This window comes from Vombatus ursinus, unplaced genomic scaffold, assembly GCF_900497805.2.
Source record: "Vombatus ursinus unplaced genomic scaffold, bare-nosed wombat genome assembly UNPS02004698.1, whole genome shotgun sequence".
In the NCBI taxonomy this organism is placed as follows: Eukaryota; Metazoa; Chordata; class Mammalia; order Diprotodontia; family Vombatidae; genus Vombatus; species Vombatus ursinus.
The window spans coordinates 881,574-908,634 of NW_020944476.1; the positions used below are offsets into that span (position 1 = coordinate 881,574).

General features: G+C 41.6%; 1 protein-coding gene across 1 annotated transcript in view; it reads left to right on the plus strand.

The window, feature by feature from the left end:
* The first annotated feature begins 911 nt into the window (after positions 1-911).
* Positions 912-27,061, plus strand: part of PAQR8 (progestin and adipoQ receptor family member 8) — a 48,287-nt gene continuing 22,137 nt past the window's right edge. The window contains exon 1 of the mRNA XM_027840329.1: positions 912-966. The gene's annotated coding sequence lies outside the window, so the exon portion shown is untranslated. The remainder of the gene's footprint in view (positions 967-27,061) is intronic.

Consider the following 27,061-nt stretch of genomic DNA (forward strand, 5'->3'; position numbering starts at 1 on the left):
TATCACTTCCATAGGAAGACTCCAAGAGTCAGTTTCAGAAGGGCTATGCCATTTACTAGCCCTGTCACCATGGGGAAGTCACTCAATGTTAGTCACTCCACTTTCTTAGCCACAGTTCCCGCCCCTGTCAAATGGCCATGATTAAAAAAAAAAAAAAATCCATGTCTTAACTACTTTAGCCGTGTGGCTGAGCAGTGTGGCTGAGCAGTGTGGTTTAGTAGAGAGATCTGGCCTCCAAGTCAGGAGGGTTCAAGGTCAGCCTATTGCCCCATGCCGGTTGTGTGATGCTGGACAAGTTGCTGAACCACTAAGAGATGGAAATATCCCCATTAGCAGCGTCCCACTTCCTATGTAAAAGCACATGAATATCCCTCCCCCCCCCAAAAAGAAAAACTACCTGGGGGAGAGGTTGTTGCTAGGGGGGCACTTTGTACCCTACAAGCCCAAGTAGTAGCTTACTTTAAAAAAGAAGGTGAAAAGTTGGTGTGCTGTCCCTTTCTCTGCAGCCCAGAATGGGGTGAGTGAGGGAAGGAGGAGAAGGCAGCCCCTGGGACTGGCTGTCAGCCAGACTGACAAACAGCCAACTTCCTCCTCCTCCTCTCCTCCTCCTCCTCCATCAGCCTTAGCGGTTGTAGGGCTGGCGCACTTGTGATAGCCCCCCCCCCCACTCCCATACCATTGCCCGCCCCCCACTGGTCTCTGGGAAGGAGGAGGAGCCCCGATTGACCCCGCCCTCGCCAGGGTACCCTCCTTCTGTCCCTAGCTGCCAGGCAGCAGCATCCACTATCCAGTGCCTGCCTGCTGCCGGCGCACTCTGTGCCCAGGGAGCAGTGGCGCTGCCCAGCGGCGCGGGAGCCAGGAGCGCGGCTGGACAGGGCAGGGCTGGGCAGGGCAGGGCTGGGCTGGGCTTACCCAGTGCTGAGGGCTCCCTGCTGCTGCTCCCGCCTGCCCGCCTTCCTGCCCGGGGTGAGTCTTAGCCGCTTGTTGCTCGGGAAGTGGGGGGGGGGGGTTGCGGGGGGAAGGGCGGCACGGAGATGTCGGGGAGCACCCAGCGGGCATGGGGGAGGGCGCTAGGACTGAGGAAGCAGCTGAGCTTCCACCAGAGCGGTGCTTCTGTTGGGGGGACCCCGAGTTCATTCGGGGAGAACGCCCTGGGCGGGGACGGGGGACAGGGAGAGAGGTAGGGGAAAGGGCCACAGAAGAGGCATGAAAAGTAGCAGCTGGGTTGGGGTACGGGAGGGGTGTGGCTCCTGGGGAAAGAGGAAAGGAGTTCATTGGAGGGAGGGTGTGCACTGCAGGGGGCAGTATTTAGGGGTTCATGGAGGGGGGCAGAGTTGACTTTGAAGATGCCAAGTGCAGGGGAGATTGGAGTAGCAAGACTGGAAACTTGAAAGTGCGGAGGAGGTGGGCAGGGCTCTGCCGTGACTGAGTCACAGTTTTCACAGAGGATAGGGGCAGTGGGGTCCTCAAGGAAAGGAGTTACTTCATGTGACTAGCCCGGGCAGAGCCCAGGTAAGGCGAGGAGCCCAGTGGTGAATCCCCAGAGCATCTGTCAAGCGCCCGTCCACTTCTTTCTAGGAGGGGAGGATCCCGCTGCACCAGCCGGGTCCACCCCCAGGGGCCGCGCCCCACCCTCGCCCCCCTTTTCTTCCAAGACCTAGTTCTAGCTTGGTCTTTCCCCTTGTGTTTGCACAGTAGTCAGAGGCAGTTTAGGTGTGAGCTTACTTGGAGTCAGAAAGATGGACCACCTAACTCTGACCTACAAATGCCTCTTGGGAGATGGAAATATCCTCTAATATTAGGAGCGTCTCACTTTCGGTGTAATAATACATAAACAAAAACACCAAACTACCTTAGATAATTTATACCTATCTCAGTTTCACAAGCCCTTCCCCTTATAATTCCACCTCAGAAATGAAAACTTTTTGGAAAATGGCTAGTACAAACCGATTTGAATGTGAGCAAGTGTATGCACACGGAGAACCTGGATTCGAATTCCAGCCAAGCTACTTATTATGTGTCGGGGAAGCCACTTAACCTAGTGAAATGTGTATTAGTTAGGGTGAAAGGCCGGATCTGTGATTTCATTGGTGTAGGTAGCTCCTGAGTGGTCACTTCCTCTACTCAAGAAGGCCAACACCTGCTTCTTGCTGTCTTAGAAGTTACCTAGAGCACTGTGAAGTTAAGTACTTTCCCAGCCAACTTGTGTCAGGACTTGAACCAGGACTTGAAAACAGGTCTGTCCTCCTGGCTCCAAATCTGTCTACAAAGATATTTTGCAAATGTCTCTAGCCAGTTTTTAATATGCACATGTGGATTATCTGTACCTTAGTTTTGATCCTGACTCATCTTCTCCCCAGTGGGGAACATTCTTTAAGGTTTCCTCTCTCCACATCCCAATCATTGTGTTTCCAGGGAATACCCACTAATTTTAATAATCAGTTTAAACACACCATAATTAGGAAGTTAAAGCTAAGGAACAGTCCTATACACACAGCGTTCCAAATCAGTCAAATAAAAATTAATTATCCACTTTTTGGATTTTTCATGACACTACTCCAACATGGTTGATTGGGAATATAGATTTAGAGAAGATAACCAAAAGCTGACTGTATATTCAAATGGGTTGTCCTTGTCAGGCATTATTAATAGACTGTATTCCACCACTGACCAACTGTATCCTGTGTTACTGACACTGAGCAATCCTGCGCGCTGGTCTGGTCAGGGTGGGGCATGGACTGAGGAATGAAAGACTGGGAATTGTATATTTGCCTAAATCCTCTGGATTGCCTGTTATTTGTTTTAGCCACACTCCTCCCCTCCATAATTCAAATAATCAAAAGTGTTCTCTTCCCTCTCTCCCTTCTTTCTTGGCCCTCTCCCTTGCCTTCTCTGTCTCTTGTTTCTTTATGTGTCTGTCTGTCTCTCTCTCTGTGTCTTTATCTTACTCTCTCTCTTCCTTTCCCTCCCTCTCTCACCTTAGCACAGGATTTGGCATCAGAGGAAACCTTATCACTATCTGTGATATCGACTGGGTCATTTAATCTCTTTGGACTTCACTTGCCTTAGGGATAAAATGTAGGGGCTATATTAGATGGTTTCTATGTATACAGCTTAAAACTGAACTTAGACTTTTAGACCATAATGTATCAGGATAATCATGTTACAAGTATGGTTCTTTGGAGTAACATCTACTGTATACAACTGCAGGGCTTCTAGCTAGTCCCTGGGTGTGGACTCTGTTGTTAGTTAGAATTATAGATTTAGAATCATAGATCTTTCATATTACAGATGAGGAAACTGAGACCCAGAGTTAGAACCAGGATTTGAACCTGACTTTTTTCACTCTACCACATTGATATTTTTATATATCTTCCTACCACAAGTCTACGCTTCAGCCATTTGACATGTTTGCAATACCAATAATCTCCTTTGGATGGTTTCTAGGTTGTAGTAGGGGTGGGTGTTCCACTTGAGACATCCATTCACCTGAGACATTTCCCAATGTCTGACAGGTATTAAGACTTGAAGCTGGTTGTCACAATCAGGAACATGTTGTCACATGTTGAGCAATATAATATGTTAAGGTGAAGCGGGGAAATTCTGGCAATGTTTTTTTCCATGAAGGTATGTCCCTGAAATTATTATTTTATTGAAATAAAGGGAAAATATGATTTGCTTTACAAAAAGATGTTTCATAGATTTTGAGGAGGCATTTTGTTTTGTGAAGCAAACCATAACGTGTGCAGTAGTCAGAACCATATGCCAAACCCAGGATCTACTGCCCTAAATGTCTATTTATTTGACTTTTTCTCATTAATTTAGTGCAAGAAACATTTAAGCACCTACTGTATTCGGAACACTTATCTAGACACTAGAGAAGAAACTTAAGTTAAGGGAAAGATCATGAGGCAGAAGGAAAATAGTATTAATTTGGAGTCAGAAGACCTGGATTTGAATCTTGGCTTTGCTTCTTTACCAGGTATGGGGAACCAGTGGCCTTGAGGCCACATGTTACTATCTGCATGATCTTGGGCAAATCAGTTCTTCATTTCTCTGAATCGTGGTTTCTTCATTGATAAAATGAGGGGGAGAGGCAGAATGATACAGTGGAAGGAACACTGACTCTGGAATCAAGGACCTGGGTTCAAATCATGCATCTGACATTGCCTTCGTGGCCTTGGGTAAGTCTCTTAAACTTCCCTGGGCCTCAGCTGCCAAATCTGTGAACACTTAGACTCGATTCTCTCCATGGGCCCCTTTCAACTCTAAATTTGTGATGACTTAGATCTTATAACGTCTGAGAATCTTTCCAGTCCCAGTACTTGGCCTTATGGAGCCTCCCAGAGGCGATAGGATTCATATACCTATAACCATAATACGAAACAATACAGAATAGGCGTCAATACATCCAGGATCTGTGATTTCATCAGTGTGAATTTGGTGTTCTTTATTGTTCGTTCAGTTGTTTCAGTCATGTTCATCTCTTTGTGACCCTGTTTGGGGTTTTCTTGGCAAAGGTACTAGAGTGGTTTGTTATTCCTTCTCCAATTCATTTTAAAGATGAGGAAATTGAGGCAAACAGGGTTAAGTGACTTGCCCAGGGTCACATAGCTATTAAGTGTCTGAGGTCAGATTTGAACTTTGGAAGATGAATCTTTCTGGCTCCAGGCCTGCTACTGTATCTACTGTGCTGCCCTCTTGGTGTGGATTGCAGCCTCCTAATTCTTAAAGAGCTGCTTGAACTTTAGAAAAGTTAAATGACTTGACCATGATTACTTAGCCATTCTCTCTTCCATCTATCTAGGCCCACATCCAGTTGTAGAATAATAGTATGACAGCCGAAACCAAACTTTGTTAAGTGTCAGAAGCAGGATTTGAACCCAGGCCTTTTGAATTCCATGGCCAGGACACAATATTCCATTTCCTCTCTATATGATATGTCTTACAGAACAAAACAAAATGTAAGGAGTGGGGGGGGGAACTACTTAAGCTCAAGAGAGCAAATCTAGATAAGGTACAGTTTTATAGTAATGTGACATTTTAAACAAACACATCAAAGCTTCAATATCCACATTCAGCATTATTCTCTTTCACGGTAGTCACCTCAGGAGGCTGTGCACTTATTCTAGTGATGCTGCCATTGCCAAAAAATATTTTTTTGAATTCTTCTTTTGGAATTGCTTTGAGAACCTTGGAGAATATTATTTTGGTTATATATCTTCTTTTAAGCTGTGAGTTGGATTAAAAAAAATAGCCAAAAGTCCTTTGGAGCCAACACTAGCAAATAAAATGGGTAACCAAATTGGTTTATAAACTCAGTGTTACCATAGAATAATGAGAATAATTTTCTTGTGTAGCTCAGGAACCAGATGTGAAGATAATTTCAAAAGAGGATTTCCCCTAAGGCTTTGAGCAAATAGCAACAACATCATTGGAGTACGTGTATGGTTTGATCAATCAATCAGTGTTTATTAAGTGCCTACTATGTTAGGTGCTGGAGACACAAACAGAGGCAAAAGACAGTCCATGCCTTCAAGGAGCTTACATTCTAATGGAAGAGACAACATGCAAACAAATATAGACAAAGCAAGCTACATACAGGATAAATAGGAAATATAGTTTGCTGAGGTGACTGACAACTGAAAGACAGCACCTAATTGAATGTATAATTTCTGGTCTGCTTGGTGAGAGGCAGCGTGCCACGGTAGATAGAAGGCTGACCTCAGAGTCAGGAAGACCTTGGTTAAAGTCTTTCCTCTTAAATATACTACATAAGCTTGTGACCCTCCACAAGTTACGTCACTTCTCATTGCCCCCAATCAACTCTCTGAGTGGAAATTACAGATAAATTACCAGCCTGTTGAGTGAAATATTAATTTATAGTCATAACCCCTTGAATAGGAAGAACACTGGCTATGGAGTCAGAAGAGCTGAATCCAGATCCCATCTCAGATATTTATTACCTGTGTGACCTCAGGGACATCATTTACCTTTCCTAGGCTTCAGATCCCTCATTCTGAATTGTCTTGGATGTCCTCTGTGGTCTCTTCTAAGTCTAGATTAATAATCCTATAGAGACGCAGAGAAAAGAGTTTTCCTCTGTCTCCATTCTGCATTCTCTCTTACTGTGCAGATGTACACAACAGCTGAAAAAACAGACCACCAAAATTGAGTGCTAGGAGATCCATACAAGGAAATGCATGGAGATTAGTTAATGTGCGTGCCTGAGATTTTGGATGATAATTTATCTGGAGGCATAGGGATGAACTAAATGGTTTTTGGCAGTTCATTTTAGTGTTAGTGTGCTGTGTGTTTCTCTGTCTGTTTTTACTTCATATCCTTAACTATCCTGATATTTTCAAGTTGTAAAGCTAACCACTTTATCACTGTTCTTACATCTGAAAGTCCCTCTGGTGCCCTGCAGAAATTTATCATTCTCCCCAAAGTTCACATTGACTTCAGGAACAACATATTCCCTTGGAAATAGACCTTGCACACTGAAGCAGGCACTGGGAACATTTTGTTTTCACCCTCATGGCCACCTACTAATTTCTAAAGGGTGATCTTAAAAGTTGCCCTTTTTGAAATGATCTTATATTGAATGCAGAAGCTTTTCCATGGGACACATTTTTTAAAAGTATGATTAGAAATTGGCAGTGTGTGTCCTGCCATGGGAGTGAACATGATGGGGAAGAGGGAATCACATTAAAAAGTTGCTTCTGCAAAAAAAAAAAAAAAAAAAAAGGTTTTTTTTGCCGTTCCAAATGAAAATAGTCTTCCAAAAAAAAAATATCTTCAGTCCCCTTGGCAGGCGTTGAAAGAGGTGATTCCAGTTTAATTGAGATTTTTCTTTCCCTTTTTTTTTTTAAACAATAGGGAAGCATAACCAGAGTTTTGATTCTGACTAGTTGCCTAAATATCAGATTTAAAGCTTTTAAAGTTCTCCCAGTTTATGAGTGTTATTAATGTAATAATGGACCAAGAAGGCTGGGATGAACTTCTAGAAAAATATAATAAATTTCTTTGTGGCATCTCTAAAGACTTGGGTGTAGTCATTAAATCAATGATAATGACCACCACCAAGCCTTCCCTGTTCTCTCTAGATGTTACACTAGGGAAAATTCCTCAGTGCCTGAGGAATTCTTGTATTTTCTCTCCAGCCTGGGATTATGATAGTCAAGGGTGATTTGAATTTCAATGCCTTTGAGGCTATTTTTGCTTTTTCTAGCTTCTCCCTCAATTTTCTCACAGATGCTAATTTGATTGGACTCTCCAGTAATTTTTATTCAGTTTTGCCCACATTTTCTCCTTGAATTAACTCTTAAGATTCTGTCTGAAGGCCTTGATGGCCTATCAAATGCATGTATTATTTGTAGATGTGGCTTCTTATCACTTTCCTAGTTCTTTGGTCTGCTGCTTTTAAGTAGAAGTTTAAGTACCTATATCCAAGGACATTCCTCCCCTATAATAAGGACATATTCTTTATGGCAGACTGCTGAGTTACTGCTTCTAAAGGAAGGACAATGTCAGATCTATGACCTAAATCTTCCTTCTAAGATGTTACTAGTGTAATATTACCACTTGGTTACACTGCTGCTGAGTTTAGATTCTAAGCCTATCTACACAGGATCAAAAATGTTGCTGGCAAGCTTTGGGTCCTATCTTTCCTTGATATATAAGAAGAGACTAGTTAAGAAAGAAGGAAAGATGTTCTAACTCCACCCCGCCATGGCACATAACTGGATAGAGAATATCTAATAGTGCATGTTAATCCTTTGTCCAGAATGTAAGACCATCAAGCCTAGGAATGCCTATATTCACCTCCTCTAGGCTTTGATTGTTCTACTGTGATGGTCCCTATCTGGGGTCTAGAATCCTTTCTTTGACTATATAATAGGCTGCAGATAGTATGGAAGGCAGTTTGGCAATTTTTCTCTAATTTTAGTTCCCTAAGCAACATTTTTGGAAAGTTCACTTGCTCTTTGTATATTCCAAAATCAACACATTTCTGGCCTCCCCAAAATGAATGAGGCTATTTGATCAGTATAGAAAGAGTGATAGATTCCAAACTCAAAGGATCTGGGTCCAATCCCATATCTTCCACTTATTGTCTGTATAACCTTGGACAGGTCATTTAGCCTTTGAGGCTCAGTTTCCTAAATTGTAAATGAGGAGATTGAACTGTATGACTTCTAAGGTTCTTTCCAGCTCGAAATCTATGATCCTGTGAGTTTCCAAGTCTAAAAGAGGGTCCTTTGCTCCTTTCATCCCATTTTAGCTCTGTCTTCTTTGCTTTTTACACTCTTCCAGTGCAACTGAAAGCCATGTGGGTAATTTTCACCTTTGGCAAGCTGTGCTTAGGCAAAGAGGATTACTCCTCTATTTCCAGAGTTTAGAAGTTGTATGTAAATTCAGTGTTCTTTGGTACTTTAGAGCTAATAAGACTTTGGTCTGTTGTTATTGTTGAGTTGTTTTTCAGTCACTTCCTACTCTTCATGACCTCATTTAGGGTTCTTGTGGCAAAGATATTGGAGTGGTTTGCCATTCCTTCTCCAGCTCACTTTATAGATGAGGAAACTGGAGCAAACAGAGTTAAGTGACTTGCCTAGGGTCACATAGCTAGTAAGTGTCTGAGGCTGGATTTGAACTCAAGATGTGTTTTCCTGACTCCAGGCTGGGCACTCTAACCACTGTGCTACCTAGCTGCCCTAGTAAGGACCTTAGAGACCATCTAGTCTCCTTTTTATCCCATGGACTCCCCTTTGGCAGTCTGATGGAGCCTATGTTCCCCTTCACAGAATAATATTTTAAAACACATATAATAAAATACACTGGATTATAAAGGAAACCAAATATAATAAAATAGTTATAAAATATTTTAACCAACAAATTCATGGATCTTAGGTTAAGAACCTTATAAACTCTTTCATTTTACAAATGAGGATGCTAAGGTGTCAACTCTAAATATTGAATGTTACTGAATGTTATTGAATAACTCCTAAATATTGAACTTTAATGTTGAAATTGCAGAAGCTATTAAGCAGTAAGGGACTTCTACTCCTACTTGACGTTAGGCTTGGCCCCTTGGGGCCACTTTATTCCCAGTGTCCTCAGAGCATCAGGAGATTCATGGGGGGGTTGGAGGGGAGGTGGTCCAGACAAGGGGGCTGGTGGTCTTTGACCCCTTTTCAATATATGTGGGCCTGGAGCCCTCTAGTGGTGAGGCTGGATACTGACAAACCCTGTTCATGGAAGAAGTCCTGCCCTTGAGACCCTCTGGCCCTAGTGTGTCTAGAGCAGCTCTTGAGGAGAGGGGAAACCAATTCCAAAACTTTCAGCTTGGGGTCTCTGGTTTCTCAAAGGTTTTGGGACTCAAGGATTTTCTTGCTGTCTGGGAAGACCTGTGGAACCAAGCTCTTAAAACACTACCTTTTTGGGGAGAATCTATAGGGACCCTGATTCCTTGGTTGGAGTCAGTCTTGAAAGGGGTGTCCATAGCCCTCTCCCAGTGGCTTTGATAGATCTCTTGATAGAAACAAGACTCAGTTTGCACATGGATAAGCTCCTCTGATTTAATGAGAGTGTCTTTGTCATTTAGTATGCTCAGATGAAAGCCTCCATATAATAATCTGGTGCTCTAATTTATGATTGGAGAATGAGACATCCCATATATGATATGGTATTTAGAATGAGTTAGCTCCCATTAAAAATTGATTAGTTAGCTCCAAAGGATCAGTTTTGTGAAAGATCAGGTCAAATCATTATTATTTCGTCTTGCCGATAAGTTGGTTTCTGTACCATTAATCAGATCAATAAAAAGCATTGGTTAAGTAGTTGCTATCTGCCAGGCTCCATGTTAAGCATTAGGAAAACAAAGAAAAAACAAAGTCCTGCTTTCATAGAACTTACATTCTAATGGGTGAAATAGCCTTTACATATGTACAGAACAGATTATTTGCTAGACATTTTCTTGGAGGTTTCATGATCATGGGATTATATATTTAGAGATGAGAGCAATCTTGGAGACCATCCAGACCAACTTCCCACTCCTCCTCCAACCCCCATTTTATTTATTTATTTATTTATTTTGCTAGGCAATAGGGTTAAGTGACTTGCCCAGGGTCACACAGCTAGTTAATGTTATGTGTCTCAGGCCAGATTTGAACTCAGGTCCTCCTGACTCCAGGGCCGGTGCTCTATCCACTGCGCCACCTAGCTGCCCCCAACCCCCATTTTACAGGTAAAGAAAATGAAACACAGAAAGTGACGCAGCAAGGAAATGTCCAAGGGAGGATCTGAACCCAGGTCTTCTTGACTCCTAAGTTCAATGCTTTATCCGTAAAGGAAAAATCAATACCATGCAGAAGTGCATTTTCTTATCACAGAGGTATGAAATTGCTCTGCTTATGTATATTAATTAAATAAGCATTTATTCATTCAGCACTATTTTGTAGACTTTACATAAATATTGAAAAGAAATCTGGCTGGGCAGTCAAAAGAGTGCATGTAATCATATCACTTCTCAGTTAAAAAAAAACCATCACTCGCTCCCCATTGCCTCTTATTAACTCTTTAAAGTCCTGCATCGTATAGCTGCCACCCATCATTTCGACCTTGTTTGAGACTCTATGAGCCAAAATAGGCTCAAAATTCTATTCCGCATTTCAGTGTATTCACATAAGCAGACCTTTCTTCTGAGTCCCACAAGACTCCATTTGCGCGTAACCTCCCTTTGGAATGTCTCCCAATTCCTCCCCCTTCTCCTATTCCCTGTTAGTATTCTCTCCATCTGCAAATTACTTGGTTTTTACTGATCTGTTTACATGTTATCTTCACCTAGTAGAATGTAAGCACGTTGAGGGCAGGAACTGTTTAATTTTTTAACCTCACTGTCTTATCACCTGGCGAGGCACCCAGTATGTGGTAGGTGCTTAATAAATGTTGAATTAAAATGTATACAGCTTCATCATGTTGTGGTAATGATGCTAAAAACTTGCATCTTGGTAGTGCTTTAGAATTAAGTAGCGCCTTGTACACATTCACCTTTGATCCTTCTGTTGTGTGGTTAGTACAAGTAGTAGTATCTGTATTTTATAGTTAAGGAAGCTGAGTTTTGATAATTTGCCCAAGATATACAAGTAGTAAGTAGCAAAGTCAGGATTCAAACCCAGGCCTCTGACTCAGATTTCAGGGTCCTTTCCATTATACCATATTGTATCAGTGTGGCCCAGGAGAATGAGCACTGGAATTGGAGTCAGAAGGAGGGAGGGAGAATTTGAATTCTTGATTCTGACACTACTTGTGAGATTTTTGGGTAAATCACTTAAACTCCTTGGACTTCAGTTTCCTTCTCTGTAAAATAGAAGGGATGTTGTAGGCGCCTTCTAGCTCTCCTTCTATCATGTTGTGATATCACCTTTGTCATTTGTTTACTCTATGTATGTTCTGTCGTTTCAGTCCTGTCTGACTCTCTGAGTCTGTCTGTCTGTGACCCCATTTGGGGTTTTCTTGGCAGAGATACTGGAGCCATTTGCCATTTCCTTCTCTAGCTCGTTTTATAGACGAGGAAACTGAAACAAACAGGGTTAAAAGACTTGCCCAAGGTCTCACAGCTAGTAAGTGCCTGAAGTCAGATATGAACTCCTGTCTTCCGGACTCCAAGCTGGGCACTCTGTCTACTACACCACTTAGCTGCCCTTACTCTGTGTATGACCGTGGGCAAAGTCATTTAACTTTTCCGGAGCTCAGTTTTCTGTCCTGTAAAATGAGGGATTTGGGCTAGGTGACCTCTAAGTTCTAAATATATAAAATGATATAAATCCAGATCTCTCCCCTTCCCCCCTCCACTGAGTCATTTCCTGAACATACAACCCCTAAACTGTGGAGCTATAAGATTTTAAGGGAGATCAAAATTTGTGTGATTGGGCTGGGTATTTTTAGATGTTTAGGCTGGGGTTGGGGGGTGGTTCCTCTTGCTAAGCGTAAATGGTGTCTGTGGAATGGTAGTGGTATCCATCCTCTCAGGAAGGTGGTGCCCCCAATTTAAGAAGGTGAAGTCAAAGGGTAATGAATCCTGCCCTTTGCATAGACATTTTTTCAGCTAAGTCATTTTGCCTGTTTGGACTGAGTTTCTTTGATTGAGTTTGATGTCTAATGAGCCTTCATGTTAAAGTGTATAGCCAGGAAATGCTGGGAGGGGCTGAACTGAAAGTCAAGCAACTGCAGAAATCAGAAGTTGGCACCTGTCTACCCAGTTGTCTCCCATAGACTGGGGGTTTTAACAGGGGATCCACAGCCCCTCGACAATGGAGTTCACAGTGTCCATGAACTTGGATGGGAGAAAAAATATTATGTTTATTGGTTTCCTTGGTAATCCTATGCCTTTTATTTTATGCACTTACAAGCATTCCTCTGAAGAGGAATCTGTGGGCTTTATCAGATTGCCAAAGGGGTTCAGGACACAAAGAAAGGTTAAGAACCCCTGCCATAGTCTTTCTCTAGGAAAATACAATGTATTTAGGTGAGCACTATTATTGTTTATTTTCTGAATTTATATTCCTAAAATCATTCTTAAGGGAGAACATGTACCAAAAAGAAAGTAATGTAAAGACAATAGCAGGAACATAATGGCTCTTGAGTTAGAAAATGTAGATTTCCTACTCACCTCAACTCCCTCAGCTAGTCTAAATCTATCCCCTTGGAATCAGGAATATCTAAGTTGAAACCTGGCCTCAGACACTTCCTAGCTGTGTGACCCTGGGCAAGTCACTTAACTCTGTTTGCCTCAGTTTCCTGATCTTTAAAATGAGTTAGAGAAGAAAATGGCAAACCACTCCAGTATCTTTGCCAAGAAAACTCCAGAGGGGATCACAAAGAGTTGGTTACAACTGAATAACAACAACAACTTAAAAAAACCCATTAGGGTATGAAATCACTTCCTGAGCCCTGGAGGATTGTAAATTACTAAAAACTGCGAGCTTCCTTCATCTGCTAATTGGTTAGATGGGAAATAGTGCCTCCATAAGGGCATACTATACCATCAGATGTAGTTAAACACACTCTTTAATAGTGGGGCAGTTTGAAGGAGAGAGATGCTGTTTCTCCACACTGGGATTTGGTCAAGAGCTGTTGTTCACTGCAGTATTCTGTAAGTGACCTGGGTTTTTGTCCGTCCTGAATGATGTTCTCTGCGTATAGCCTGACTCTCTAACAGTGGGCCAAGTCTGAATCAGAGGGAATCGTGCCACAGACTGAGTCACCATGACCCCTTCATTTGGCCTCTGGCAGCTTTCCATCTGGCTGGGACATCATTCCTCCGGACTCTTTCTTGCTATAGAAAGTCAGCCTAGAAAATGGAAATTGAGGAGAAAAGGGGGAGATCAACATGCATGAAATGTGAAATAGAGAAAACACACAAAAGTACAGGGAGCTGAAAAAGGAAGGGGGGAGGTGACATGCAAGGGTGACGCAGAAACCTGGTTCCTGGTAGATGAACCGTGGGTAAAGCAAAAGCTATGAGAGCCCAACATCCCAGGGGTAGAGTCCAAGATTCCACTTGGGAGGGGGAAATGAAGATGATGGTGGGTAGAGGTGGCTTCAGGTGGAGAGATCAGTGTGAGCTGAAGAAGTCAAGCTTCATATGAAGGATGTGAGATTGAACCCTTCCTTCATTAAAGAATGGATCTGTGATCTCATCAATTTAGGGACTTCCTCTGATAGCGGGGGCTACCCTAAATGATGCAGATTGCAGTATAGGCCTTCTTATTCCATACGACTCTTACTCATGTTCTCCTTACAATGCCTTGCACCTAAGGAAGGACATTAATAAATGCTTTTTCATTCATTCATTCCTCCTGTGCATCCTCCACAGGAGATCCATCCAACATTCAGGAGCGCTAGATCTCTTTGACATTGCACTGAGGTATTCCTGTGTCCATCCTCCATTTGCTTTATTTACAGATCTTACTTAATTTTTAAGACCAAGTTCAAGCCCCATACAACAAAATTTGGATGAAGGGCCTCCACTATTCCCTTCTCCTTTCTCTGAGGTCTGAAAGTAACTTGGAGGCAACTCTAGGTTTTCAAAGTTTATGACAACAGTCTGTAAACTCTGTGATTTTGTGTTCACTCTGAATGACGATCTGTTCTTATAGCCTTGCAACTCTGATAGTGGGTCTCTAATAGGTCCTGCCAAGCTTTATATATAGTACTAGCAAGAGATTTTGCCTTTTGTTGAAGAACCAGGCCAGCTAAGTTCAGAGAACTTCATCACTGGACAATTGGACATAACATGGTGAATATTTTTTTTTGGTGTAGCCATTTATGAAGATGCAGTGCCCCTCTAGGATCACCACCACCACCACTACTCTTCAGTTCTAAGGGCTAGGTTTCTAGGACTAACAGTCTTGAGCCTCTATCAGTGTACTCCTCATTAACAATCAGCCAGCAAGCAGGCAAAATTAGCTTTTAGATGGTCTATTAAAAAGTTCGTATAAAACATTTTCCCCAAAATCTGGGATACACTTCCGCAAATATGAGTCCGTGGGGAGAATAGGATCAAATTTAAAGTACAGTGGTAGTGAGGAACATGTGTAGGGAGTATGTATGGCAAAGGGATATATCCTCACTCTTGGTCATGGTAGTCCTTTTGTCCATTTGTGGCATCCTCGTGAAGTTCCCCTTAGGTATATCACCTGAGCTTCAAAGGTCAGTGCCTTTTTAGAGTTCATCATCCTTACTTCTTTCTGTGTACCCCTTACGGTCATGCTCCTTAATGCTGCCACCATTCTTGGATGACAATTTCTAAATCTATCTGCTACCCCTTTCACTGCCATCATCCATCACCATTCTAGGAGTCATTGCTCCTATCATCGTTTAGCTCTGACTAATATACCTCTAGTAGGACCTCTGGATCTTACAAACTCACAAGGTTGCCTGGACACTTCCATCTCAGATTATTTACTCATCTCAGATCAAGAAATAACAAACAGGAGATAAAAGTGGCCATGTGCTGGTGACCACCATGGCATATTAGGAGACAGGGTGGCTACACTCCCCCTTTACCCCATCTTAGAGTCAACTCAAACTAGTCCTCTGTCCTCATAACCCCCAAAATAAAGAGAATGATGCAGAGTGGGTCACCCCTTTTGTATGCCTACTCCATTCTGGCTTAGTAACCCCTGAGTTATCAATTCTTTAGATACCACAGCCAATTAGAAGAATTTTCATCTTCATACAATACCAGCCTTTCAGTCATGTACGACTGGAAACAGGTTCATTCCATGCTTCCAAGGAGTCACTTGAATTGAAACAGGTGAGGAATATCTGCTCACGCTTCAAGGACTCAACCACAATACCCTGCCCATTGACCAATCTATGACTGTTACAAAGACCATATACTAAGGTGTAGCAAGGTTGTGATCTGAGGTGGAGGAGGGAATGACAATGAAAACATGACACACTGAAGTGCTGGATGTGGCAGAGGCAGGTAAAAGGGGGTTAACATGAACAAAGGTGCCTAGGCAGGAATGAGCATAGTGTTTGCATGAAGTAATGAGGAGACTGGCTTGACTGGAGCAGAGGGCATTTGTAGAGCAATAGTGCGATAGTAAGGTTGGGATAGATGGAGTAGGACCCATTTATGGAGGGCCTTAAAGCTAGGCAGAAGAGTTTGCTTTTGATGTGGTCAGCAATAGAGATCCATTGTGTGTGGGGGGAAGGGGAAGTGAAATGATGAAAACTGAGGTTTAGAAACATTTTTTTGGCAATAAGAGAATGTGGATTGGAGGAGAAGGGATCCTGATACAAGGGGACCAACTAGGTTAACCAGAAAGTGGAAGGGATAAAGCAGTAAGGATCCTGGAACTGATGGGAATGATAAGAGAAAGCTGTCTTGTTATGGGACAGATGTGGACTAGGAATATTTATCTAGGACGGCTCCTTCCCTGGCATTGTACTCCTCCTACTTACTGAGATCTATCAGGGAGGGTGACTGTTGATTGTGTCTGAAGGTGAAGAGTAGCTCTTTTGAAGGGCCAAGGTCACTCCACCCTATTAACATCATTTGTCACTTAGTGGCCATAGAAAGCCCTGTCTATAAACACTCTGTCAAGTGCTCCCTGACACTTGGATGCTCCCAAGGTTTGACACCTGAGCTGATCTAGTCCTTCTTGACGTAAGTGCTCTCAAGTGACTGAGGTGCAGATGAGGTGAGCAAAGCCAGAGGTGAAACTTGGCTTGGGAAGGCTGGAAGCTTATACATATGTAATGAGAAAATCTCCAGTCATGTTCCTTGCCTATAGGATTAAGTCCAAACTGATCAGTCTGCTATTTAAAGTCTTGTATAATCTGTTCAACCCTACCTATCCCAACTTATTTCCCATCATTCCCCTTCCCAAATTTTCCACTCTTACTAGTCACATTTCCTCACATTCTCTGGAATACATTCTGTCTGTTTCTATAATCCCATGTTTACTTACATCATTTCCTTTCCTTCCTCCCACTCTCATCCCACCATCCTTCCCTATTTCTTAGGCCTATTAAAATCCTAACTATCATCCAGGGTTCAGCTCAAGTCCAACTACTTCCATAATGCCCTTTCTGACTATTGTAGCCTAAACTGCTCTCTTCATTTCTCTTCCTTCTCTAGTACACACCCTGCTTTCTTATCCTCAAATCCAACACCATTCTGGACTGACCCCCCTGGGATTCAGAATGTTCTTTCATGTTCTCTCTTCTTCAGTCTTAACATGCTCAAATCTTACACTGTGATTCCCCCGGTACAGAGGATTCCCAAGAGATTGAAATTAATTCTAGGACAGCCCAGAGATCTGATTCTATTCCATGTTAGTATTTGGGACAGACCTTAAAATGATAGATAGATAGATAGATAGATAGATAGATAGATAGATAGATAGATAGATATAGAAGAAACACTTTTTAAGCTCTTGCTACATGTCAGACACTGTGCTAATTTAGGGCTGCAAATACCAGTAAACAAGACAGTTTTTACCCTCAAAGAGCTTACATTCTAATGGGAGAAGACCACAGATAAAGGTGAAGGGGAACATGGCAGATGTTAAGGAGGAGGAGAAGGCAATAGAGTTGAGTTGAAAGTGATGCATGGCAGGGACCCTTCCTGAAATACTGGTCTGGGCAGGAGGACACCAATCAGGAGATTGGGTCCTCAGAGTGATAGTTACTCCTGGGTGGGAAGGCAGTTGGTGAGGAGGAAGAGAAGACAAGATCATATCCACTAGGATCAATTAAGTCTCCCAGAAGTTCAAGACCAGACCATATCTTTAAAGGGCTGCTAAGGGCCATCCTAACCCTCTTCAGCAATTCCTCCTAAAACTTGAATGGTTGGAACCATCCTGGAGCCAAGCCAGTTTGGTGGCTAGGAGCAGAAGAGTGAGGAGCATTTGCCCTACCTTCTGGATGTCTGGCATATGCCATCTTATAACAGTGACATTTTATCCAACCCTCTGCCTTAGAGAAGAACTTCATGGGCTAGAACTTTTCTCAAGAGAACAGGGTGCCCCATCACCCTATTGCTTATGTGAGCACATTGCACTTTTGCCTACATTTTTCTGCTTTGTAGCATAGTGGGGAGAGATCTGACCTTGGGTAACTTACTTCCCTTCTCTGGGTCTCAATTTCCTTACTGTAAAATGATTGGATCATATGATCTCTAAGGTCATGTACATATATAAGTAAATGCAGAATAAATACAAAAAAGCTGAGAAAGACAGAGATTAAGAAACGTTCTCAGGGCCACATAGCTATTCAGTGTCTAAGGCCAGAGTTAAATCAGGTCTTCTGCCTCTGCCCAGCACTCTATCCACTGTGCAACCCTGAACAAGTCACTGAATGTCACATCTAATACTGAGTTGCAGAGAAGGTATCTCATTGGTAGAGGAAGTGTTCTAACCTGGGAGTTCTTTATGCCAATGAAATTACAGGTCCAGTGCCTATCCCAGGGGTGGGGAACCTATGCCCTCAAGGCCACATGTGGCCCTCTAGTCCTCAAGTGTAGCCCTCCAAGTTTGGATTCAGTCAAAGGGCCACACCTGAGGACCTAATGACCTTGAGGCCACAAGTTCCCCACCCCTGGCTTATCCCTATCCTTCCTTGTCTCAGCCCTGTGCCATTCCTGTCTGTATTGGTGGGATATTCCAACCAGGACAGTAGCAATTCTTTATTTGGTAGTTAGGATTTTTCAGCTACAAATGAAACGGGAAAGTCCCATGGTCCTTAGGGTGCATAGGCAAAAGCAAGATGGTAGTGCCTCTTCTTTGATGTCATTTCCTTGGATAAAATGCTGTCACTTTCTGGTGCTGAATCATGTGACAGTGCTGAAGACTTTGGTGGCAAGAACTTTCTTTTCTTCAGCAGTAAGTATGGCCATGGAATGGTGCAGGGGCCAGATACAGGTGAGGCACTGACATGGTAATTCTGGCTAGCAACTACTCTGAAACACGGCAGGATCTTAGAACAAACAGAGCTTAAGGTGAATGTAGGTATCATACTTCCATCAGCCACACAGCCTGAATTGATGAATAGGATCTAATTCCACCCCTACTCCTCCTAGTTAGAGAATACTGCAGCTATTAAATTTTTTTTTCCTGAGACTGAAGAGTAATTCCTATTTTACTATGTTGCCAAAAAACTGTCTTGGACTTGGTGATCAGTTGGGATTTTATTTTATTTTTCAGAAGCATAGGAAATAATTTCATCTGGATTCCAAAATCCAAGTTTGTTTGTTTGTTTTTTTTGTTGAGTGCTTAGAGAAAGAAGGGAGGGGAGCAAGCATTTATCAAATGCTTGCTATTTGCCAGGCACTGTGTTAAGCACTTTACAAATATTATCTCATTTGATCCTCACAACAACCTTGGGAGATAGGTGCTATTATTATCACTATTTTACAGGTAAGGGAACTGAAGCAGACAGACATTAAGTGGTTAAGTGACTTGCCCAGGATCACACAAAGAGTAAAAATCCAAGCTGGGATTCAAACCCCTGTCCTCAGACTCCAAATCTGGCACTCATTCCACTACCCTTGGAAAGACTACACCTTCCACTCCATCTTCCACCACCCTTGGAAATACATTCTTAGAAGAATGAGGGATTGCCACTAAAGTTTTTATGAACAGATTTCCAGTTCCATTATTTATGTTCTTCATATCCTATGCCCCCATTAGCCATATGCCCAGCAAAAACAAGACTTATAACCCTTCAGTAGTAGAAGAACAAATTATCAATCTTAGCAATACATTATAAAAATCTTTATTTTTCCTAGCCCAGAAGCCATTGCCACTTTGCCTGCTGAATGAGAGGTGTAAATTGATCTGAGACTGGTACTAGCTGCTGTGATGGAGATAATTAGACCATCTAGACCTAGAGGAAATCTTGCAGCATATTAGCTCTTCCCCCGTCTCCAAACCCACCCTCCAAGATTTATGGGAGAGTAGAGACAAGAGTCACATGTGATGAGAAGGAATGAATGGGTTGGAATCTGTACCCATACTGATGAGGTGACTGATTCACCAAGGTATCAAAATACTCTCAAGGTATGGAATCAGTGGAGGCAACTGGATAGCTTTAAAAGGTATAAAATCTCCTTGAGCATCTCTGGTAACCCCAAGTGACTGGCTCTGAGTATTAATCAGCTTCCAGCGGAGTGACAGAGAGTACTACTTGCATGTCAACATAGTGTAGAAATCAGGGAGGTCATCGTCTATCCTTCTGAAGGTCTCTCCTCTAATCCTAGAGGTCAGGTTCTTTTGGGGTTAGCCTTGGATATGCAGATTTATAGTTACATTGGGATTGGGCCTGGGGAGTAGTCATGGATGTCTGGTCAACCTTGCTAAGTAGGGTAGTTCAAGAGATGACCTTGAAGTCATCTCATCTGGAGATGAATGAGTTCACAGAAGGGCTGAAAATTGTATACTAAACTGAAACTTCCCATGTAGGTCCTAGACCTCTAATTTTCCATCTCTAGGGGTTCCAGGAACTGAAGATGACCCTGATGCAGGCCATGGTGTCTCCGTAGACTGAAAGGGAGCCCTTCCTAGCCAGGTGTAGTTTGGATTCAGGCCATTTGGGTTTTGCTAGAAGTAAATATGTCTTTAGTTTAGAAAGTTGAAACCCTAAAAGTACTACTATACTTTCTGTGTCCTACTCTGCATGTATGTGGAAATGGTACAGCAGAGAAAGAGTCTGGGAATGGCCAGCCCTGGGAGAAAGATTGACCTGACATTTTTTGGACGACAGGGTGCTTTATGGACACTCAACTCCATTTGAACTAATGGGGAATCAATAAAGATTAGCCAATTCCTTCCAAACCAGACTAAATTGCCAGTTCCCTAAAAAGGACTTGAAAGAAAATGCCTGTCCTGCAGAGCCATACCTCCTGAGCTTAAAGTTTATTGAAAGTCAATTTTTCTCATATTTTTCCCTTTTTGACATGAGTCCAAGAATCTTTTCAATGTGCCACCAGCATAATTAGTTGTCCTTAATTGATTCTAAATGGGGGTTCTTAAAGATTATGCCACATTTACACTAGTGTGCTAGGAATTTTGCAAGGGGTGTGCCATGAATTTCTCCCCAAACCCCATGACTTCCATATCTCTAGCTCTTATCCCCAGCTGCCTTTCGCTGTCTTCTCTTCCTGAATTGGTGTTAGGAAGATCACAAGAGCAACTCTATCCATTGAGATACAGAGCGCCTTCCAACTCTCCAGCATGCTAATGAACAACCCTTTGATGACCATGTACTATTTTTACTGCTAACATAGTTCATTTCTTGTAAGAGCTCATGGACTAACTCATGGTATGTGGGGTAGGGGGTTAGTTGGGGGTTAGGGAGTGGTAGAGAGGATTTATATATAACTTTCCTGGTCCTCTGGAAAAAGAGAAGTGAATAAGCCCAAATAAAAAAATTCTCTCTCTCTCTCTTTCTTTCTCTCCCCATATGTATATGTGTGTGTGTGTGTACCGACACACACACACACACACACAGTGACTACAACAATGTACATTGAAAGGTGACTTTAAAACAAGATGACAGTAAAAATTAAATGCTGTATAATTATAATGATCAATTTTGACTCTGGAGATAATATGGAGGGAGACATAGCAGCTCAGTAGAGCAGTAGAGGGAATACTGGGCTGGGAATCGGAAAGACTCATCTTCCTGAATTCAAATCTGGCCTCAGATACTTACTAGCTGTGTGACCCAGAGCAAGTCACTTAATCCTGTTTGCCTATAAAAATGGGCTGGATAGGAAATGGCAAACCACTCCAGTATCTTTGCCAAGAAAACCCCACATGGGGTCATGAAGAATCCTACTGAACAACAGTAATGATTTGGGGCAAGGGGGTTGGGATACTGTGAGTGTAAAGTCTTGTACATGTCAAATTTTGTGTGTCCATTTTGCTGAACTTAAAAAAAAAACTTTGGTGCAGAGGAAATATTGCTGAGGTAGGGGAAAATATATTTGTAAATGAATGTGATGCAAAAACAAAGTAGGGGGAAGGGAAAGGAGAAGAGAAGATTAGCTGACTGAAGGTAAGCTCCTTGAGGGCAGGGACTAAATCCCCCTTCTTGCCCTGCTAAGGCATGCACAATTGAGCTGTCTGTCCTTTTTCAGTCAAGGACATCTCTGGGAAGAGGAACAGTGGATGCCAAGCACCAGTTAGGGCTGCTAAGATTAGGGGTTTTATTTTGCCAGCATTAAACTAATGCCTAAGAAATCTTAAAACCAAAGTTCATTTCAGAATGCTCTGATTTAATAGCAACTTTTGGCAGTCATGCTTTTTCCTTTTAGAAGTTTCTGCTCAATTTGAAAAAAGAAAAAAAAAATTATAGGCCAAGCAAGTAATTGGATTGGCTTAAGCATTTCAAGTGTGGATGGGCATTTAAAATCTCTATGAACAAGATTTGGGAGGATCGTTCAAATGTGCCCTTTCCATGTGCACTTTCACTTATGTAGTTTCATATGAAATTACCTCTTCATTTGATTTTATTCTCTCTCCCGCTTTCTGTCTCCTAACATGTCAGATTGAAACAAATGCCAAATAAATCACTCCATTTGTACTTATTTGGGTACAGCCCAAATAATTGAACCCTCCGGAGGGATGGATGGATGAGTGGAGAGTGAATCTGAAATAGCCACTCAGTAAATGAATACAGTGTTTTAGTGGGTACTGCGGACCCCTTTGTTAGGGAGAGGAATTGAGGCAATGGAAATTAAATTGCAAGTGCTGACCTTGAATTTTCTGGTAACATTTAGTGCTTGTCTCTTCCTAGCCCACATGATCCCTGGAACTTGCCTACCAGGCCTTTCTTGTTAGTACTGAATCCTTTGTTTTCAAAAGGCTCCCAAGGCCCTTTTGAAAAATTGTAGAGTGGCCTTTGGACCTTTAAAATGTTTCTTATAAGTTTGAATATTAACTTGGTATTTGAGAATTCATTTTTCTAGTTTAAAATCTTTAAAGTAGCCCTTTCCTGATTTAATTTTTTTTGTTTTAATGACTCAGTATTATATTTTTCCATCAATTTTAGTTAAAGAGTCGCAAAGTAATTGACATGTTGTTATACCTACTTCATAGATTGAGACACACTGAGGGTGAGAAAGGTTTATTGTTGTTTGTTTCTTCTAAGGGCAATCTATACTCTGCTTCTATTTCTTCATGGTCCATCTACTCCCAAAACCCCTTCAGTCAGGTTGCTATTTTGACCACCCTACTGAAACTATTTTCTTTTAGGTCACCAATGGGCATCTGAAGTGATGAAATACAGTGGTCTTTTCTCAAACCCCATTCTCTGTGATGGATCTATATTATTTGATCTCCTTGAAAATGTATCCTTCCTTGACTTTGATGACATTATCTTCAGCTTATTCCTCTGTCTTGCCGATTTCTCCTCTATATTTCACCTCCAACTTACTGCCCATTCTCTAAGAGTTATGTGCCACCCCCCCCCCCAAGTTCTTTCCTAAGCCTTCCTATCTCCTGTCTCTTTTATTTACTCTCCCTGAATGACCTCTTCACTTTCGTGGCTTCAGCTATCACCTCTATGCAGTCAATCAATAAACATTTATTAAATACCTAATATATCCCAGGCGTTAATGCTAAGTACTGGGGATAAAAAAGAGTCAAAAGACAGTCCCTGCCCTCTAGGAGCTTACAGTCTAATGAGGGATACAAATACACAAATATTGACAAAGCAAGCTATATACAGGATAAATAGGAAATAATCAAGAGAGGAAAGGCATTGGAATTAAGAGGAGCAGATATATCTGTGATCTCTAGTCAGACTGCCTTTTGACATCTCTGCCTGGATACTCCAGCCGAACCTCAAACGCAACACATCAGAAAAGGGATTTATCATTTCCCTCCCTTCCCACCAAGTTTTCTTATATATGTCAATAGCACTCCCATCTTCCTAGGCCATCTAGGCCTGAAACCTAAATCATTTTTTTACTTCTTCCTCTCCATCACCATCCTCCCTCATATCCATTGCCATGTCCTATCAGTTCTATGTTCACAGTATTTCACACACATCCTTCCTCTCCACTAACACTGCCATTCTCCTTGTTCACCACTGCCTCACTTCTGCCAGGACGATTGCAGTGGTCTCTTACCTGGTCCTTGTGCCATCAGCAGACCTTCACCTCGCAGTTGCACAGCTGCCAAAATCATTCCCTTAATGCACAGATCTGACCAAGTTATCCCCCTATCCAAAAAAAAAATTAGTGGTTCCTTATAAACTATATAGGATATAAATTATAAATTATGCAGGATAAACTAAGAACTCCTCAGCTTGGTATTTTAGCACCTCTAACATAACTTCAATTTACCAGCCTTATTTCATTCCACCTTTCTTTTCACATACTTTTCATTCCAGCCAAAAGGAGACTATTAGCTCTCATCCTGCCCTCTTCTGCCTTCCTGCATTCCCATCTTGAAAGTATACTGTCTTCATCTTTGCTTGTTGAAATCCTTTTGTTCTTTCAAGGTCCATCTCCTTCATGAAATCTTTCCTCACTCCCTCGAGCTGAAAATTATTTTTTCCCTCCTCAGATTTTCTTAGATCTCTCTGAGGTCTTTTTTTTGTCCATATCATACTTTGCATCATATCATATTTAGTTGTGTGAATATCTTAGCCCCCCAATTACATAGTCGACTTTTTGAGGCAAGGCCTTTGTTTTTAATTTTTGTTTTTAATACCAAACGCAGAGAGGTAGAGTACATAGTGAATAGAGCTTTGACTTCAGTCAGGAAGAGCTAGGTTCAAGTCCTGCCTCTGATATGTACTGGTTATATGATCTTGGACTAGTCATTTAACCTCTTTGTGCCTCAGTTTCTTCATCTGTAAGGAAGGAAGTAAACATTTATTAAGTACCTGCTATGTACTAGATGCTGTACTAAGGACTTTGCAAATATTATTTCATTTGGGCATCACAACAACCCTGGTAGATAGGTGCTGTTATTATCCCTATTTTATAATTGAGGAAACTGAAGCAAATAACTGTTAAGTGACTTACCCAAAGTCACACAGTTAGTATATGTCTGAGGCTGGATTTGAACTCATGTTTTAAACTACAGGATAGAGCTCCACTGAACCACCTAGTTGCCTCAATATGAGGGGCTTAGATTTAATGGCCTCTAAGGTCCTTTCCAGCTCAATAGGATCATAGATTTAGAATAAATAAATGAATATGAATATAAATAATAATATATATCATTTATATATTATATATAATAATATATTGTTTGTATATTATATATGATATTAAAAAATAAAAACAAATATAAATGAATGAATATAAATAAATGAATGAATGAATAAATTTGACACTTGGTATTCAATCATTTCAATTGTGCTCAATTCTTCATGATCCCATTTAGGGTGGTGGTTTTTTTTTGGCAAAGATACTGGAGTGATTTGCCATTTCCTTCTCCAGATCATTTTACAGATGAGGAAACTGAGGCAAACAAGGTGAAATGACTTGCCTACAGTCACAAAGCTAGGAAGTATCTGAGGTTACATTTGAACTCAGGTCTTCCTGACTCAAGGCCTAGCACTCTATCCACTCTGCCACGTAGATGCCCAAAGTAGACACTTAATAAACATTTTTTAAAATGTGATTTCTATTTTTAGTTCCACATTCTTTTCCTCTCTCCACTCTTCTCTCCTACCCTTGGGAAGACAAGAACCACAGTACCTATTATACAAATGCAGTCATGCAAACATCTAATATACATTTGGTAGATTTAAATGATGTCATTTGACTAAAAATTTAGACTAGAAGTCTAAAAAAGCAAGGAGACCTGGGTCTTTTGTTTTCTGCCCCATTTTATCCACTAGATTAAAAAGCCATATAGAAGGAAAAGCTGACCACTTCTTCATGTGATCATCTCAGGGGTTTTTGTTTGCATAAATAAACATCATTGGTAATGCAGCAATAAAATGGAACCTTCCATTGTACTGAATACTTTTGCTGTACTTCACTTTACTGGGAAAAAAAAAGTCAAGTCACAGCAATGCAAGCTTATATTAGGGGTTTTGTTTAACTTGGGTTTTTCAAAGTAGCTTCTGGACTGTGTCATGGACTCACCACAGACATTGTTCAGTTCTGTATACCATCCACATCTGCATTGATGTCAGAATGTCAGAGCTGAATCTTCAGTCACAGGCAATGACCTTTGATATTTTTAAGAATGATAATGAGGCATGGCAGAATTCTGATTTACAAAAGAAAGATCCCTTTATATTTACTGTCTAAGTCACCATAAAGGAATCTTGTGATATTCAGTTACATTTCCAGTAAACCAGCAAAGTGGACTAATATATTTCAGAAGGATTTTAACCGATAATGTAGAAACAGGAAAAAAAAAAAGGGTTTGAGCTGGAAGGGACCCCAGGAAGTTATCTAGTTCAGCTGTCTCATTTTATTTATGAAGATCTGTAGGCCCAGATTAGTTAGGTGATTTGAATAATGTCACATAGGTACTCTGTAGAGCAGGGTTTGACCCCAGGTTGTCTCAGTCCAAATCTAGTGCTTTTCTCATGGTACCATGGTGGTTCCCTCCTTATTAACAAGACTGCCCTCATTCCATGACTATTACTGTTAATGATGATAACTAGGAGGCCTGGCCCCTTACTTGGTTCAGCTATATATTTCCTAAGGAAAATTTTGCACTTTAAAAAAAAAATCTCAGTTTTAGGCTAGTGAATTCAGGTGAGAGTGATGGTTACCTGACATTTGCCAAAGGCATTTATCCTTTGATGGTGTTGCCCTGCCAATAGATGTAAGGATAACATGCCTTAGGGTAGTATTTAATTCTAAATACTTTCCGGGAGTAGGTGCTGGCCAAAAGGTAAACACTTAGGCCATTGAGAGTTTGGCTTTAACTCACTGTGACATTTCACACTTGGTACTTTTTCTCAGACCTGTGGGTAGGTGAGTAGGTAATGGTAACAGCTGAGAAAGAGCAGGTAGTTGTACCTTTCAACCATGGGTTCAAGGGACAAGCTGATTCAGGAATTGCTGGCGCAGGCATTTTCAACTAGATTGGAAAAACAATCCTAGGAACTCAGGTGATGCTTGCACAGATTACTATCAGATGTCATCTGAGCCTGGAGGTGATGTTCGTCACTGTGACCAGAGACACTAGTCCTTCCATCCTGCCCCTTTCAAAAATCAAACTCTGTAACACCCGTGATGAACATCAAGAGTTTGATTTTTCAGTTATACTATTGAGTTTTCGTACTTTGGTTTAGTTCATTGAGGCATAAGAAAACCACCTATTTCTGTTGTGAATTGTAATCTCCCTTTGAAGTCAGAGTTATTGGGCTTTGGGATTTAGGCTGGCATTTCAGCCAGTCCCTTACAGTTGGCAGTAGGTCTGTAGGGGATATTGATTTCACTTAGTTTTCATTATCTAAACCTGCAGGTTGCACAGCATGGAAAGTTGGTAAACAGCTTAAAACAAAACAAACTTGTGGAAGCTCGTGTGTGTGTGTGTGTGTGTGTGTGTGTGTGTGTGTGTGT